The sequence below is a fragment of the Acinonyx jubatus genome, chromosome A1 (genome assembly GCF_027475565.1).
Source record: "Acinonyx jubatus isolate Ajub_Pintada_27869175 chromosome A1, VMU_Ajub_asm_v1.0, whole genome shotgun sequence".
Taxonomy (NCBI): domain Eukaryota; kingdom Metazoa; phylum Chordata; class Mammalia; order Carnivora; family Felidae; genus Acinonyx; species Acinonyx jubatus.
The window spans coordinates 83,153,863-83,171,597 of record NC_069380.1 but is presented as its reverse complement, the minus strand read 5'-3'; the positions used below and the strand labels follow the sequence as shown (position 1 = coordinate 83,171,597).

Sequence of the window (17,735 nt, the reverse complement as noted above, 5' to 3'; positions counted from 1 at the left end):
CATTAAAACCCTAAAACAGAACACAAGCAGTAACTTCTTTGACAACTTCTTTCTAGATATGTCTCGAGGCAAAGGAAACAAAAACAAAATGAACGTAGGAACTGTATCAAAATAAAAGGCTTCTGCAGTAAAGGAAATAACCAACAACAACAAAAAAAAACCTAAAAGGCAACCTAGAGAATGGGTGAAGATGTTTGCAAATGATATATCTAATATATTTTGGTTAGTATCCAAAATATATAAAAAACTTGTAACACTCGACACTTCTCCAAAAAAAGAAATTCAGATGGGCAACAGACACAAGAAATAAAGCTCATCATCAGTTACCATCAGGAAAATGCAAATCAAAACTACAATGTGAGGTATGACCTCACATTCGTCAGGATGGTTAAAATCAATAGCACAAGAAATAACAGGTGTTGGCAAGGAAATGGAGAAAGGGGAACCCTCTTACAATGCTGGTGGGAATGCAAACTGGTGCAGCCCCTCTGGGAAACAGTATGCAAGTTCCTCAAAAAATTAAAAATACTACAACCTATGATTAGTAATCACACTATTAGCTATTTATCCAAAAGAATATAAGAATACTAATTCAAAGGGATACATGCACCCCTATATTTTGAGCAGCATTATGTACAATAGCCAAGATATGGAAACTTCCCAAGTGTCCATTGATAGATGAACGGATAAAGATGTGGTATATCTATAACAGAATACTATTCATCCATTAAAAAAAGAGAATGGAATCTTGCCATTTGCAATTACATGGATGGAGGTAGAGAGTATAATAAGTGAAATAAATCAGTGAAATACAAATACCATACAATTTCATTCACATGTGGAATTTAAAAAACAAAACAAACAAGCAAATGGGAAAAATGAGACAGAGAAGGCAAGAAACATATTCTTAACTATAGAGAACAATTTGATGGTTCCCAGATGGGAGGGAAGCAGGGTGTGGTAATAGGTCAAATAGGTGATGCAGATTAAGGATGCACTTGTGATGAGCACAGGGTGATATGCAGAACTGTTGAATCACTATTATTGTACATCTGAAACTAAATAGTGTACATTAACAATCAGATAAAAATTTAAAAAAATAAAGCTAGCAGGTGATTGTAATGAGAGGTCAGGGGTGAGAACCACAGGCAGAACTAGACCATGTCTTCAGTGGACTGACAGGAACAGCTTCTCATCATGGTGGGAGCAGGGCTGTGCTTAGTTCAATGAGTTTACTGTGTTCCACCTCTGTCACTCACAGAAAGAGGCTTTCAGCCAGAACCATATATTTACTGATACCTTCCTTTCCCCCACTCCCCCTATTGTTAAGCTTAGCTAATGAACTTTACCATCTGCCCACTCCCCCAACTCCATGCCCGAATGCACATTATCCCTGCTGTCAAATATTGCATATATCCTCAAAATTCATCTAAAATCTTAACCTTTCCCTAGTAGAATCCATACTATTCCACTTCTACCTTGCCTCTAAAGCAATCACCTCAGGCTACGTGAGCAGAAGTATTACTCTTATTCTTGCTTCTTGTATTGCTTTTGAAGTACTTCACTTATGCAAGTCCTCATTCTCTAAATGTCCTGGGATCTTCTCAGATGCAGGGACCCAACAATGATTGACTCTGGGAAACTGGACACACCATACCTAAACCTTGCTGAGTAATTGGGCAACTGAATATACATATCAAGAAATGAATAGACATGAAAGAAGACATAAATCCAAAACCAAAAAGACACTCCACATTTATTTCATAAATGGAGATAGTTGGGCTCTTGCAGGAGCTCAGTGAAGCAGCTTCTTGAGAAAGAGAACAAAAAAGATGGGAGCTGGGGGTCTGACTCTGGCCCCATTTCTGATGGCTGATCTGCAGGTTTTACTCTCATTAGCAATTGGAAAACCCATATAAGTTATCATCTCTTTGCTGCTTGTATGCATTTCTTCATTTCAACAGCAGTGTCTTTAAGACCTACAAAAAAACAAAAAGAAGACTGCCACTGCCTTCTTCCTTTCTTATACACACCTTTTTACCCACTGAAACGACATAAGATGTAAGCCAGGCCATAATTGTGTATGAGTCATCCAATACAACTGTCTCTGGCAGAGACAGTGGGCTGGAATGGTGTCCTCCAAACACACAGCTGCCAGATGCCTAAACCCCCTCACAACATACCTCAATCAAATATTGTTATATTTTCCAAACCTTCTTTAAGTAAAAAATTTTCCAATTCACATTATCACTTAGGTATCTAGTATGTTTTATTGACATTTTATACAGATGGTAGTAAGAACTTGTTCTTAGTCCTTAGTTCTCATTAGTCTTCAAATGACTATGAGGAGCTGCATGTATCTGAATTTCAGTTATGTATACCCTCCATGATGAGACATAAATCTAATCTCCTTTTACTCTCTGAGTTATTTTTAAAGAAATAACAATAGCCATAAAAAAGTTATTCTGCTTGTGTTCCCTGTCTTTCAGAGTGCTTTTAGATACACTCTTACACATGGCAGCCACATTATGTTCTTGGTAATTTCATTTTGCCTCTTCTGGGTGCCATATCCAGTGACTGCTATTATAAAGCAAAGAATCACTCTGTTAATGAAAATTACAGGAAGTAGAAACATAAGAATCCAAGAGACCAACTGACATGACTAGTCCCTTTAATTATCTGAGGATGAACTCCAACAAAGCTAAATTCCCAGAATCAGCAGGAAAAAGTGAGAAGGTAAAGAATAACTATGCAAACAACCCAACCCTCATGGAACCCTGTCCACTGCTCTTCATGTTACACAATACTACTGATTCTTTTTCTTTTTTAATTTTTTTTAACATTTACTAATTTTTGAGAGAAACAGAGAGACAGAGCACAAGCAGGGGAGGGGCAGAGAGAGAGGGAGATACAGAATCTGAAGCAGGCTTCAGGCTCCTAGCTGTCAACACAGAACCCGATGCGGGGCTTGAACCCACGAAAGGGCGAGCTCATGACCTGAGCCAAAGTTGGACGCTTAACTGACTGAGCCACCCAGGTGCCCCTACAATACTACTGCTTCTAATTCATTTCACATTTGTGTCTTCAATTTAGAGTTTTGTGTTGGATTTTCTCAAAGCAAGTAGAGTAAATTATGCTTTACAATCTTCTTTGAAGAAAGTTTAAATTTAGTCACTGCCTTTCTGCAAACCTTTTACTTTGAAAATTAACAACCCCAGTGGTGTTGGGGGGGCAAAAATTACTCATGTTTTTAAAAAAAAATTAGGGGTGCCTGCGTGGCTCAGTTGGTTAAGCTTCTGACTTCAGCACAGGTCATGATCTCATCGTTCATGAGCTCGAGCCTGGCATCAGGCTCTCTGCTGTCAGCGCATAGCCCTCTTCAGATTCTCTTTCTCCCTTTCTCTCTGCCCCTTCTCCACTTGTGCTCTCTCTAAAATAAACAGACATTTAAAAAAAATTCTAAGCAACAAAATATTATTTTTAAAAAAAGCTGAAGTTTGCAGAGGATGAAGGTTCATCCAATACGCCAAACCACCTTCCTCAAAGCTAGCAGATTTGTTGACAAAAGCATGTAAAATTTTATAAATCAATGAAAGAATGTGAGAAAGCTAATTAGACATATTTTCAGAGTGAGGCTATATACTTATTTCTAAGAAATCTGGGCAAAAGCTGCATTCTCCTCAACACTACCCTTAGGACACATGCCCCTAAGGTTATGAGAGAGTACTACTTGTACTGTGTCTACACCATATTGCAAACAAGAAAAGTACCTGTGTTTATGACACCAGAAAACTCAACACACTTCATTTTATCTGCTGTGCACCACTTGAGCTCATTGTCACACTTTCTTCCCATCACTGCAAAGCATGTTGGGCACTTGAAGCCATTGGAGTTGAATTCATCAACATCCTTCTCATCTACATCATTCATCTTAATCTCCCAGGATGCTGTTAAAAACACACACACACACACACACATACACACACAAACACTTGCTGGCTATTTGCCACTGGCAGGCAAATGTACCCATGCTCACAAAGCAGACTTAGGTCTGTCCCCTTCACCTTCCCCTATACTCCACTGTAGTATTCCACATATGACACTCAACAGAAGAGTTACCACAAAAATTCCTGCCCTCATAGAGCTTACTTTCTGATGGCAGAGGTAGACACAAAGAAAGAAGGAAGAAAAATACACAGTATGTAAGACAATGAAAAATACTAGAAAGAGAAACAGAAAGGATAGAAAATGTAGGGTATGGTTGCAATTCACAGGAACGGCTGCATTGAAGGGGTAACTTTTTTAATGGAAGCCTAAAACAGATTTACTTCCATGTGCTTATGCAGAATATAAATAAAGTCTTATAAATAAAGAGCACAGGATGTAGCATGTACAAGAGGTTTAAAGAAGAGGCCCCAGCTGACAAGAAGGAGCCATAGTTCTCCTTGCATTCTCTGTCTTTGGGGATCCACAACAATGTCCACTGACACTTTGCCTCCATCTCAGTGTCCTTAATACTATCCGCTGTTGAGGACAAAGACTGGACTTTGTTGCTGCAGAAAAAAAAAATAAAAAGTCCTGGAGCAGAGCAGAAAGTGGAGGGAACTACAGGTGAAGAGGCAGAAACCTGAGAAAAGGTAGGGCAAAAGGAAAACAGGAAGCAAAAGTCACACTATGTATCTGCAGAATTTACCTCCTCCTTCCAGCAGGACTTCTCCTAGCTCTCCTTTGGCTCTGCCAATTCCCACAAGGTGAGCAGCGTGTGGTGTGTGATACCAAGGTAACAAACCGACTCAGAGCTTGCACACTCTCCCTCAACCGTGCCTGGTACCAAGAAACCTAGAATTTCTTGCTCAAACAGATCAAGCAGTGACAGGAGAGGGGAGCTTGGACTTGAGGACTGCTGTGTCCATGCACGTGATTGTGATGCCCTTCAAAGTGAAGGAAAAGTGAGGTGGGGAAAGGAGGTGGGCTGAGAAGCAGAGTGAAGATGTCTCAGTGTTGAAAATCTCTGGCAAGGAACTCGGAGGAGTATGAATATTCCAGGCCTTTTAGGTCCAGGTAAGGGAATAGAGGCTATTTTAACCATTATTTTAGCTTTTTAATATTGAGCCATATTACCCTGCAAATGTGAGGGCAGCAGGCCCTCGACCCTGGGCAGGAGCAGGAGTTGGGAAGGTTGGTTTCTGGGGGCTGGAAGCCATGTGCTATCATGATGACAAAAAGAAGCAGAATCCAGAGATGGCTGGAGCTCTCCACAGACTAAATACTTTAGAGATCCAGTGTTAACCTGGCCTGCTCTTTTCTAAAGAGTCTTGTTTGATGAAGCACAGTACAGAGGCAAAAGTAATAAAAAAAAAACATAAAAAACAAATTCCAATCAATAACAGTAAAAAGACTTCCCAATTCATAATTTCTTAGCAATGTGTCTCATATTTCCTTTTCTCTCCTTCCAAACTCTTTCACACCCCATTCTGCTTAAAGCTATTCTGTCCAATTTGCCTATTTAATGTAATTAAAATTTGTTTTAAAAGTTCAGTTCCTCAGTTGTATCAGTCTTATTTCAAATGCCCAATTGCCCCACATGGTTAGCGGCCACTGTCCTGGACAGTACGAATACAGACATTTCACTCATTGCAGAACATTCTATTGGATAACATTGCTCTAGAGTATTTGTGGTAAGAGGAATACAAACTAAAACTAAATGTGTTGGTGAGAATATGGGAAACAGGCATTTTCCATCATTTCTGGTGGATAAATTAGTACAACTTCTCTAGATAGCAATTTGATAATATAGAATAAAAAGTCTAGATTGGACATACTCTTTGATCCAGCAATTCCTAGGTATTTTCCTACATATGTAATTGTATGTACAGTAGGTCATTCACTGCAGTGTTCTCTGGGATAATAAATGGTTAGAAATGACTGAAATGCTCATGGCTAGATGGACTTTAGCATATCCATGAAACATATATTTAGAATGTGTTATTCTACATGCATGGAAAACTCTTCAAAATGTATGTTTAAGGGAAAAAAAAAGCAAGAGCTAGAACATCAGGCATGAAATGCTGCCATGGGAAGACAAAGATACATTTGGACATGTTTGTAAAGATCATAGATGATCTCTGGAAAGGAACTCAAGAACGAGGTAACTGTGGTTGCCTCCAAAAAGCTGGGGGCTAAAGAGGAGAGCATGATATACTCTCTACTACTTATCTTTTGCATTTTATACCATGGGCATATATTATTTACTTTGGGTACACATTTGTATACTTAGTACTTAAGAATCAGCATATATTTTTTACTTTAATATATACATTGTATACATTTTAAAAATGTATACAACTAAAAACAAATAAACAATAAATAAATAAATAAATAAATAAATAAATAAATAAAAACAAAGGGAAAGGACAGGAAAAATGTGTTCTAAAATTTGCTTTTGCCCTTGTGTGAGCGAGAGAGGAAGACCTGCAAAAACTGAATCAAAAAACAAGCAGAAAACCTAAATAGACATTTGTCCAAAGAAGATATAAGAATGGCCAAAAGGTTTATGAAAAATGTCCAGTATCACTAATCATTAGGAAAATGCAAATCAAAACCACAATGAAATATCTCCTCAAATTCCATCAAAAAGACAAGAAATAACAAATGGTGATGAGGATGTGGAGAAATGGAAACCACTGTATACTTCTGTTGGGATTGTAAACTGGCACAGCCACTATGTAATACAGTATAAAGAATCCTCAAAAAATTAAAAATAGAACTACTGTTAAAAGGAAAACCACAGATTCCAGATGGAGTCACTCACATGAAGGCTCCACATCAATAAACCAAGATTTTATACCTAACCTAACTGTAGTTTCAACCACCTCAGGAATGTAACCTTTAACTAGTCAAACTGGAATTTTCTGGTCAGCACTAGGAGGCCACCCCCTGAGAGACTCCTTTCCTTTTAGGAGGATGAATTTGTGTAAACAATATATCTCTTGCTAATATTATAATCCTTTTTGTAATGCCCTCTCTCTGACTTTAAAATCATATCCTTTCCTTTTCTGCAGCTCAGCAGAGCTCCCCTCTACTTATTAGATGGGATGCTGCCTGATTTATAAATTGTTTAGAGAAGTCAATTAGATCTTCAAATTTACTCAGCTGAATTTGTGTACGTGCTTAACAGAGTTAGTGGCAGTGTTGGGATCAAAGCAAACTTCTGAAAGCACTCAGGGAACATGACAAACAGGCATGGCACCCTGTAAACTCTTTTTTGGTTGGTTACTGTCTTTATCACAGTTTCTGAGGGCCATTGGTAATCCCCTCTGTTTGACCTCTGCCTTCTTTGCATCAAGCTACTGATCTAATTGGTTTTCCAGTCCAGGGTTCAGATTGCTAAGAGGCACTAACAGAGAGCCAGTCTTTAGCCCTTGATTCAGTTACTTACTGGGGTTTGCTGATTTAAATCCTTCTCCAGTTCCAGTCTTTAGTCCCCATTTACTAAAGTCTGCTGATTTAGTTCACACTGAGAATTGCTGGTGGTACATTCAGGTTCTTCTATTGGCCAATTTGCCATTAACTCCTAAAGCAAGGGAGCTGCTGCAGTGTTTTGCTTGTTTGGAAACAGTCCACAGTTCCCATTCTTTGAGATATGCTGATTCGACCCTTTCCCCAGTCTCTAGTTCTTTAGTTACCGCCAGTATCCACACTTCTGTTTCCTCAGTACTACTGGTTTCTGTTAATGTGCACATGAGGTAAAGGCTTGGCTAAAAGAAAAATAACAAATAAATAATAAGAGAATGGGATCCTTAAAATCCAGAGTTAAGTCTTCCATCTTCTCACACACCTGCTTATTTTGTATCCAAGAACTATGGTCCTGGAAGCTATGACAATCTATAAGCTTCTTTTGTGTTCTGAAGAACTTGACTTGGTAACTGTCAGGTTGGGGTATAAAAGCAAAGCAAAAATTGTCAAAAGCAAAAACCATCAGGTTGGGGCGCCTGGGTGGCTCAGCTGGTTAAGCATCCGACCTCAGCTCAGGTCATGATCTCCTGGTTCCTGAGTTTGAGCCCCGTGTTGGGTGGGCTCTGTGCTGACAGCTCAGAGCCTGGAGCCTGTTTTGGATTCTGTGCCTCCCTCTCTCTCTGCCCTTCCCCTGCTCACACTCTGTCTCTGTCTCTTTCTTTCTCTCAAAAATAAATAAAAAACATTTTAAAAATTAAAAAAAAGCAAAGTCTTCAAAATTCCAAAAATAGATTCATTGAAAGTTTCAAGACAAAAAAAAAAGATAATAAAATTAAAAGATATATGAGGTACCTAATAAAAAAGACTGTAAGATTGTTATAATTCTTACTGCTTCCCTCTATCCCTGCTTTATTTCAATCCTCATTCTAGTCATCTTCTGAATTGTCTTTGCATGACAAAAACAAGAGTCCACTAGACACCCCCTATCTACCCTTCAAGGAGGGCACTTTATGAGTCCCTGCTAGAGTTGATATGACACTGAAGGATTTTCTGATAAACTTCTACATCATTCCTTTAAACAGTCAAGGGAAAACTAAAAGAAAAAAATTCAACATAGGTGATGTATGTTAGTCCTTTAACATCACATCCTGGCTAGAACTCAATTTTTGAGTAATTAAAAGCAACTGTCCTTATCTTACAAACCTTTCCAAAACTAGAAGTGCAACTCTAGAAGCAATTCAAAGTCCACCTATTCCTTTACCAAACCCCGAATCTCCTCTGTTTATCTCAAAAGGTTTTTAAATTATTGGCCTTAGAAAACCAAAGTCCTTCATGGAGGAACTTGTATTCTTTGTCCCTTGATAAATCTTATCATGTCTGTAAAATATAAACACAGGCCACCTGAGACTAAAGAAAAGAAAAAGAAAGAAAGAAAAGAGTCATTTTAAAACTATAAACTGCTAAAGAGACTCACCCAAACTCTAGACCTCAGCCTCAATATTTCCTCCAGGGACAAATACAAATCTCAAAAACCTTCTCCACAAGTATTACTAACTATAAGTTCTCTGTATCTGTTTGTGCATTGTGTTTATTTTGAATATATGGCATTTTCTACCTCTAAGGTATTGCTAAAATTACTTGGTAAAAGGATTCTACTTAACCAGCTTAAAGAAAACTAAGCACTTACGTAATTTTAGTATTCATAAAAATTCTCAAAAATAGGAGCACCTGGCTGGTTCAGTGGGAAGAGCACACAATTGTTAATCTTGGGGTCGTGAGTTAGAGATCCATGTTCGATGTACAAATTACTTAAATAAATAAAACTTTTTTTTTTAATTCTCAAAAATGGAATAAAAAGACCAAAGTGAATTTCAGGTTTATGTCATATGGGACAATATTTGGTAATAAAGCTAGTTTATCAGTTTACTTAAAACTGGATTGTCTTTAGAGTCATCAACATTAAATATAAAATACTTATTCTACCCAGGTTTACTAAAGTAAGCTCATGTTATCTCTGTTATAAAATTTGTCAATAAAAACTTGGTATAATAAAACTTACTTAAAAACAGCTTCCTGAATCTTTTTGGCAACTTGAAATTTTAAAGTTTTACTGAGTTAAGTGATGAGTTTAGTTAAATTTACTGAAAATCTACATCATTTCCAAATAAGATAATGAAGTATTAATTACTAAACACAGGTTTATTCACACAGAAATTAAGGATAAATTTAGATCTCTTAGCAGACATTTTTTTGTGCTTTATTGAAAGACTGTACTATAAGAAAGCACATTTTCAGAAATTATGACATGTATTCATAAATATGCCAATTAAAGATTTGTGGTGTAACAGGTCACAATTTCTTACTACTTAGTTTTTGATAGAAATTAAAGTTTTTAAGAGTTAAGAATTCTAATTAAAACTACTAAAAACAGTAAGGAAAACATCTCCATATGCAAGTAAAGGAGGAGATGCTTTCAGTAAAAGAAGGTATGAGAAATGGAAATGCATTTTGTGGGTGGTGATGAAAAAATAATTTTGTCCTAAAATAAAGCTGGTTATTTAAAGAAGGAAAAATTTCAGACAAAATCTGAATTAAAAAAAAAAAAAACAACTTAGGAAATTTGTGGAAAAGGATTCTTTAAAAAGGAATTTTGATATGTGGTTCAGCTGGCTAAGAGTAAAATGAATTTACTGAAGAATGAATTTCAATATCAAAAGTACACTGGTGCAAAGTTAAAATGTAGTTTTCTCTTTCTAAAAGGACAGTTTTTTAAACTATTGGTTTGCTCTTGATAAAAGATCACAAACTTTTTAATTTGTTTTTTCCCTTTCAAAGTTATCTCTCTGGAAAACAAGCATTTTGTATTTTATCAAAATAATATTCTGTGCTTCATGATATCTTTATCATCAGTTCTTTAAGAAAACTAAGTCTTTTTAATATTAAAAAAGTGAAATTTTACTCACAATTATATAACATTCTATATTTGCCTCTGAAGTCTTTGTCACTTTGGTTAAACAACCAACTATTGTTTCACAGCCACCTATTACCCTACTAGTCAAGTGTTCAAAACCTTTTGGTATTTTTTTTTACAAACTTCCCCAAATCGAATTTTAAAATGAAGTCTTTTGGCCACAAATTAATTTTGAAATTTCCAAAGGGTCACTGAACATTTCAAAGGATTGTTCTTTCTCATTATAAAAAGGAAGATGCTAACCTAATTAGGTTTATTTGTTATGTTAAATTATATGGGAAGCATTATCAAATAGGTGATACTAAATCTTACATTGTATAGGTAAATACTATTAATAAGTATTCTACAAATTTTGTAAAACATCTAAAACTGTGATATGTCCTGATATAATATTACCAGCCATTACTCTAGTTATTATCTTACGTTACACATCACAAAAATAACCAAATTCCATTGTCACCTGCATTGTAATGAATTCTAATAAGACCTTTTTAAAAAAAATAATGTTTATTTATTTTTGAGAGAGAGAGAGAGAGAGAGAGAGAGAGAGAGAGACAGAGTGTGAGTGGGGGAGGGGCAGAGAGAGAGGAAGACTCAGAATCAGAAGCAGGCTTCAGGCTCTGAGTTGTAAGCACACAGACCGACATGAGATCTGTCTGTGAGATCATGACCTCAGCTGAAGTCGGATGCTTAACCGACTGAGCCACTCAGGTGCCCCTAATCAGACCTTTATGCCATATTCAAGTCTTTTATCATTTTCAGTTATTGTTTTACTCAGAAGTTTTTACAGAAGCTTTCTGCAAACGTATTTTATCTTCAGAGAAATTCATGAAAAACAATCTGTTAAATACTCTAGAACATAGATTTCTGATAACTCCAGCTCATAAAACTGAACTGGGTAAAAATTTCTAAAACTAGTGGAAAAACTGGATTCAAACAGATTAAAAATTAATAACAGGGGACTAAATACTCTGAAGAAGATAATTATAATGATCTTATTTTATGACTTATTATTTTATGACTTGTTTAAAAATTGATGATTCTCTAATGTTTTGTTATTGCAGATTTTAGAAAATGTTTTTCTCTCTTCTCTTAAGCTATCAACAGTTTGGTAAGATATACTGTGTGAACAAAGATGAAACATTTACTTTTTTTCTCTCCCTTCTTGATTTCTCCAAAATTCAAAAACTTGACTATTCTTTTTATGGCAAGATAATTAGCTGTTTATGTAAGTTCAATGAGAATCTGTTCTCTTCATAACAGGACAAAACTTTGGAATATCATATTCAAAGGAGATGTATATAGGGGCGCCTGGTTGGCTCAGTCGGTTGAGTGTCCGACTTCAGCTCACATCAAGATCTCACAGTCTGTGAGTTTGAGCCCTGCGTTGGGCTCTGTGCTGACAGCTCAGAGCCTGGAGCCTGTTTCAGATTCTATTATCTCCTCCTCTCTCTCTGTCCCTCCCCCACTCATGCTCTGTCTCTCTTGCTTTAAAAAAATAAATAAAACATAAAAAAATTTTTTTAAACATTAGGGTGATTCTATTATTTAATTTTTTATTTTAGAGAGAGATAGCACACGAGCAAGGGAGGGGGCAGAGAAAGAGAGAAAGAATCAGAGAGAATCGTTAAGCAGACTCCACCCTCACTGGAGAGCCCTACATAGAGCTGGATCTCAAGACCCTAGGATCATGACCTCAGCTGAAATCAAGAGTCAGATGTTGAATCAACTGAGCCATCCAGGTGCCCCAAAAATGAGGATAATTTTAAAGAAAAGAAATTATGTCTACATCTTTATTTATATCAGATTTTAATCCTGTTAACTGTCTTTTGAAGTTCTGTTATATTCCTGTAAGTTGGATGGATCCTGAATTCTAGTTTTCTAAAAAATGTGGCTGTAACTCTCCAAACCAATGTCTCCAATTCTCTCTTACCCTTCTTACTTGGAATTGCTACAAACAAAAACAGCCCCTGAATCTCTTGGAAGGGAGATCCACTACCCAGATGGCAGCCAAATTTCAGGGATTTATTAACTTGGATATGAATCTCACATATGAAAAAGGGTCCACATGACATCTGGTCTTACACAGGCAAATCAAATTGGCTAGGTATAAATACTGAGGTAAACTACTTCTGTCCAAGGTGCTGGATCAAGAATTTATACTATAACACAAAACCCTTCCTCTCTTTCTTTGCTTTACTCTGACACTGGACTGGTAAAATAATGTCGTCATATATTATCTCCCAGGACATTCAAAGGGGGAAAACCTTTGCCTTTCAGACTGCTGGATCTATCATTAGAAAACAAAACAAAACAAAACAAAACAAAACAAAACAAAACAAAACACCCTATCTGTCCATTAACAGTGCCACCTAGTGGAAGTGGCTTATGTCCTAAACCGGTTTGTCTTTTGCAGTGGTCATCATTCTTCTTTGGTCTATAAATGCCTAGATAGCTGGGACAGAGCCTGGCAATACCTCTTAGGTTATTTAACTGTGCTCCTAGCTTTTTACAGGTGAAATAAGATATCTCATTGGTCAGCTCCCCTGGATTTACATCATCAAGTTGGAAGAGACTACCAGGAGGCACTTATGACTCACAATTTGCTTCCGTTGGCAGGACCAAACTTTCCTGGTTAAGAATAAATGTAAATAAGAAAATAATTTTTTAAAAAGACAAAAAAAAAACACCTCTCCTCAATTCTTAAAAACATTGCAGAATCTGTTGCTCAATGGCTAGTCAACAAAGGTCCTTAGATTCTCTGGCCAAAGTTGTTTTTGATAATAGAGTAGCTCTTTGATAAGGGAGCAAAAGGCAAGCTGAGGGCAAAGCACAAGCTAATACCAGGAACCCATCACCCCTCCAGGTGGGGTATGTGTGACATTCCTCAGGTACTCCTTGGCTGCCCAAGAACAAAGGAAAGTGAAAAACAAATGGCTAACTGATAGAGATTACAGTCATGCAGGACATGAGTCTCCATCTTGCAACTGTCTTAATGATTTATAAGAAAAAAGCAATCTTCAGAAACCTGTAGACTCAATTTTCTAGAGCCCTAATGTCACCTCCCCTCCAAAGGATAGAAAATATATAATCAGTAACTCCTCACAAACCCAGAGCAGCTCTTTCTGACCACAGTTCCTGTCCCTGTGCTATAATAAAAATACCTTTTTGCACCAAAAACATCTCAAGAATTCTTTCTTGGCCATTGGCTCTGAACCCCACTCCTTCAAACCACATCACTCTTAGTTGTCTTTTAACTAAGGAGGTGTCGATACTGTGGCCAACACAATTTGTTGTACTTGGATTGATGCTTTTAGGGAAATTGAAACTCAATTACATAAGATCACAGAACAAACAACTTGACTTAAAAAAGAGAATTATTCCACAGAGTCTTTCTTTATCTTATTTGATTTTGGTTATTTGAGCTTTCGAGACCATGGCTCCAAAGTGCACTGTAAATATTGGGAATTATCTTGCTTACCATAATCATAAAAATCTCCCTTGTGCATTATATTCTCTCAAAAGCTTTCAAAGCATGTTTGTAGCCACTAAGCACCAACCAAATGATGATCTCCCTAGGACTGAATTGTCAGGAAAGGAAAAAAAAAAAAAAAGATGATGACTTAAAAATTGTGAGCATGAAGTAACCCGTGCATACCAAAGAAATTAAACAAAAATGTCATGACCTGTGAATACCATAAAAAGGATCAACCTAAGCTGTGAAAACTAAAAAGTGGTAGCTGAGAGTGGCATTAATGCCTTAAATTTTGGTCACATCTCTCAGCTAAGCATGGGATCAAAAGAAGAATTGTGAAAAAACCCCATAGGCCCCAAATGGAGTAACTTACTTTAAGGCTCCACATCAGTAAACCAAGATTTAATACATAATCTAACTATACAGTTTCAACCCTTCATAAATGTAACCTATAACTAGCCAAAAAATTTCCTGTTCAATTGTAGGAGGCAATTCCCTGAAACAGTCTTTCTTTTCCCTTTAGGAAGATGACCTTGCCTAAACAATACATTATTTGCTAATAAATTCCCTCATTTTTAAAAGTTGTTTATTTATTTATTGTTTGTTTGTTATTATTTACTGTTTATTATTTATTTATTTGTTGAGAGAGAGAGAGAGAGAGAGAGAGAGAGAGAGCACACTCCTGCATGAGTCGGGTAGGGGAAGAGAGAGAGAGGGAGAGAAAGAATCCCAAACAGGCTCCATGTTGTCAGTGCAGAGCCCAACATGGGGCTTGATCTCATGAAGATGAGATATGACCTGAGCTGAAACCAAGAGTCAGAGTCAGACACGTAACCGACTGAGCCAACCAAGTGCCCCATAAATTCCCTTTTTAACATGCATTTTCACTGCCTTTAAAAACCTTTCCTTTTCTGCAGCTCAGTGGAGCTCCCAAGTGCTTCTTGGAATGAATGCTGCCCAATTCATGAAACATTTAATAAAGCCAATTAGATCTTCAAATGTACTTTATATATATATATTTTTAAAAATACCATATGATCCAGTGACTTCACTTCTGGGAATATACACAAAGGAAATCTGGGGCGCCTGAGTGGCTCAGTCAGTCAAGCATCAATTTCGGCTCAGGTCATGATCTTACAGCTTGTGGGTTTGAGCCCCATGTCAGGCTCTGTGCTGACAGCTGAGCCTGGAGCTTGTTTCGGATTCTGTGTCTCCCTCTTTATCTGCCCCTCCCCTGCTCACACTCTGTCTCTCAAAAATAAACAAACATTAAAAACAATAAAAAAATACAAAGGAAACCTAAATAGCAACTTGAAAAGACATCTGCACCCCCATGTTCACAGCAGCATTTTTATAATAGCCAAGACACGGAAATAACCTAAGTGTACATCAATACATGAGTCGATAAAGAAAATTGTGGTATATACATACACAATGGAATATTATTTAGACATTTAAAAAAGAACAACAATAACCACAAGGATATTTTTCTATTTGTGACAACATGGATTGACTTTGAGGCCATTACACTAAGTGAGGTAAGTTACTGTAGGAAAGCAAAATTTGCCACTCCAAAATATGACTGGCTGGCTCAGTCAGTAGAGCACGTGACTCTTGATTTGGGATCATGAGTTTGAGTCTTATGTTGGGTGTGGAGTTTACCTGAAAAAAAAAGTCTCTTCTGTATAAAGACTATTTTAGGTTATTTTTGTAGAAACTGCAAACATAGGAGAAGCTCTGAAAACCAAGTAGAAGTTACTCTTCTGTAAGAGACATCTATATGGGAAATACGTAAACTGTATTTATAAGGGAAATCTCCTTATGAGACACCCTTGTAAGGGTGTCTCAGTGTAAGGGTGGCCCAGTCCAGTGTAAGGGTGGCCCAGTGTAAGGGATGCCCAGTCCATTAAGCATCTGATTTCTGCTCCGGTCATGATACCACGGATCATGGGTTCAAGCTTTGCATCGGGCTCTGTGCTGACAGTTCAGAGCCTAGAACCTGCTTCAGATCCTATGTCTCCCTTTCTGCCCCTCTCCCGCTCATGCTGTCTCTGTCTCTCTCTCTCTCAAAAATAAATAAACATTAAGAAAAAAAAAAGACACCCTTGTAAGTGTGTCTCCCACCTACCAGAAAGGAGATGACTCCAGATCTGTAGAAATTCTTATCAATGGATAAGAAGATGACTTAAATCTGCATAACAACCCTATCCTTGTTTACTGTGCTTTTTCCTGAGAACATCCCATAACTGATAAACTTAAAAATATTTTATGGCACTAATTGAATGACTCCTGCCCACTAATTGATGCAGGATACAGAACATCCTGCATCTGGTGAATAATCAAGGGTACTTAGTGGCTGTTCATACAGTATCTGTTCATACAGTATCTGACAATTCCACAGGGCCCATGATTTGCGTTTTAGTGGTGAACATTTTCTCTTCTCCTTTCCCCCAATATGAGGTGGTGTCTGGAGAAAAACAGACAAAAAGCTATCCTTTAACAAAAGCTAATTAAGTGCCAACACTTCACTATGTCTCATATTGCTCACAACTCCAAGAATAGGGAACCAATTTTCCCTGCTCTCGCATAAGAATACATGAGACAAGGATGCGCTCGATGTTTGCCCAACTGAGTAAATCAAGACTCTGTGCCCAGTACTAGTCAGGAGACTGTAAGAGCTATGAGGGCAGGAACCACGTCTGCTCATTCACTTTGGATGCCATGCAGAGCAGGCCTTGGCAAAGAAAATGTCACTGAAGGTCTATGGAACCTAATTCAGAATGGAGCAATGCGAGAATGCAAGGCGGAATGCGGAATACAGGAGGGGTGGGGGGGAGGTGGGGGGGGGAGGCGAGGGGGGTGGAGGGTGTAGTAATTTGGGCAGGAACAATGGGGGAATGGCCAGGGCCCACCCCTTCTCTCACCTGCAAACAATGGTGCCAATGCTAGGCTGCAGGCCAAGAAGAGACTGTTTGAAGCTGCTGGGCTCATGGCTGAGGCCACGATCTGTTCTCTGTGAAAAACGAGAGCCAGTCAGTCAAGGTCTGTGGGAAGGTATAGCCGGGACACCCAGGCTCGCCGTTCACCCAAAGGGCCCTTCTGGCACCTGTGAAGCCTTTTCAGCCCCTTAGAGCCAGGTGGACTGCCACGAGATTGGGTTTTGGAGGTACCTGTGACTCTGAAATGGCCTGTCCTTGCAAGCCTGAGGCAGATACTGGCCTATCTGCCAGTTTCCACGGAATGCAGGTTGGCTGTGTAGCCAGGCAAGCCAGCACACAGGTACCCCACACCCACACCCGCTGCGGCGATCTAGGACACAGCTCTTCCTGCGGTCAGCCAAAGGGCACTACGCATGCGTGTGAGCACAGCCTCCGCTTCCCACTTGACCCATCCCCATTGGTCTCTCCTGTTCTTCCCGCCCACCCAGAGTCCTGGCCAATGAGATGCTGATACTTGAGGTCCCACGTGACAGGAAAATGTCTGATAGACGGTTCCGCAGTTCAAACAATTGGGAAAACCCAGAAAGACTGGAATACTTGTTTTCCTGGTTCTGTGGTGTTCAAGCACCTTCCTTACCTACTCTAAAAAACTCTGAGGAGAAGGTATCTAGATGCTTAAATCTCTGACCAGAGCTGCCAACCTCCCCTCCAAGTGATCAATACATCTGGAGTGATTCTGGCACCTCAGAACATTTTCTAACCCGTGCCAAACCTCCTTGACAGTGAAACCCTGTTCTGAGCACTTTGAGTGTCAGAGATTTTGTGCACATGTGTGATTCACTGTATCTTGACTCCCTAGCACTGCATCTAGGGCATAAATGCACTGTCAGTATGT

General features: G+C 38.3%; 1 long non-coding RNA gene across 1 annotated transcript; it reads right to left on the bottom strand.

Annotated features, from left to right (window-relative positions):
* Positions 1–1,730: 1,730 nt before the first annotated feature.
* On the bottom strand, positions 1,731–17,263 carry LOC128314778 (uncharacterized). Its single transcript, XR_008296815.1, has 3 exons — positions 17,072–17,263; positions 16,826–16,914; positions 1,731–1,979 (listed from the first exon to the last, which is right to left on the bottom strand). It is a non-coding gene; the product is annotated as an uncharacterized LOC128314778 (long non-coding RNA).
* Positions 17,264–17,735: the final 472 nt, after the last annotated feature.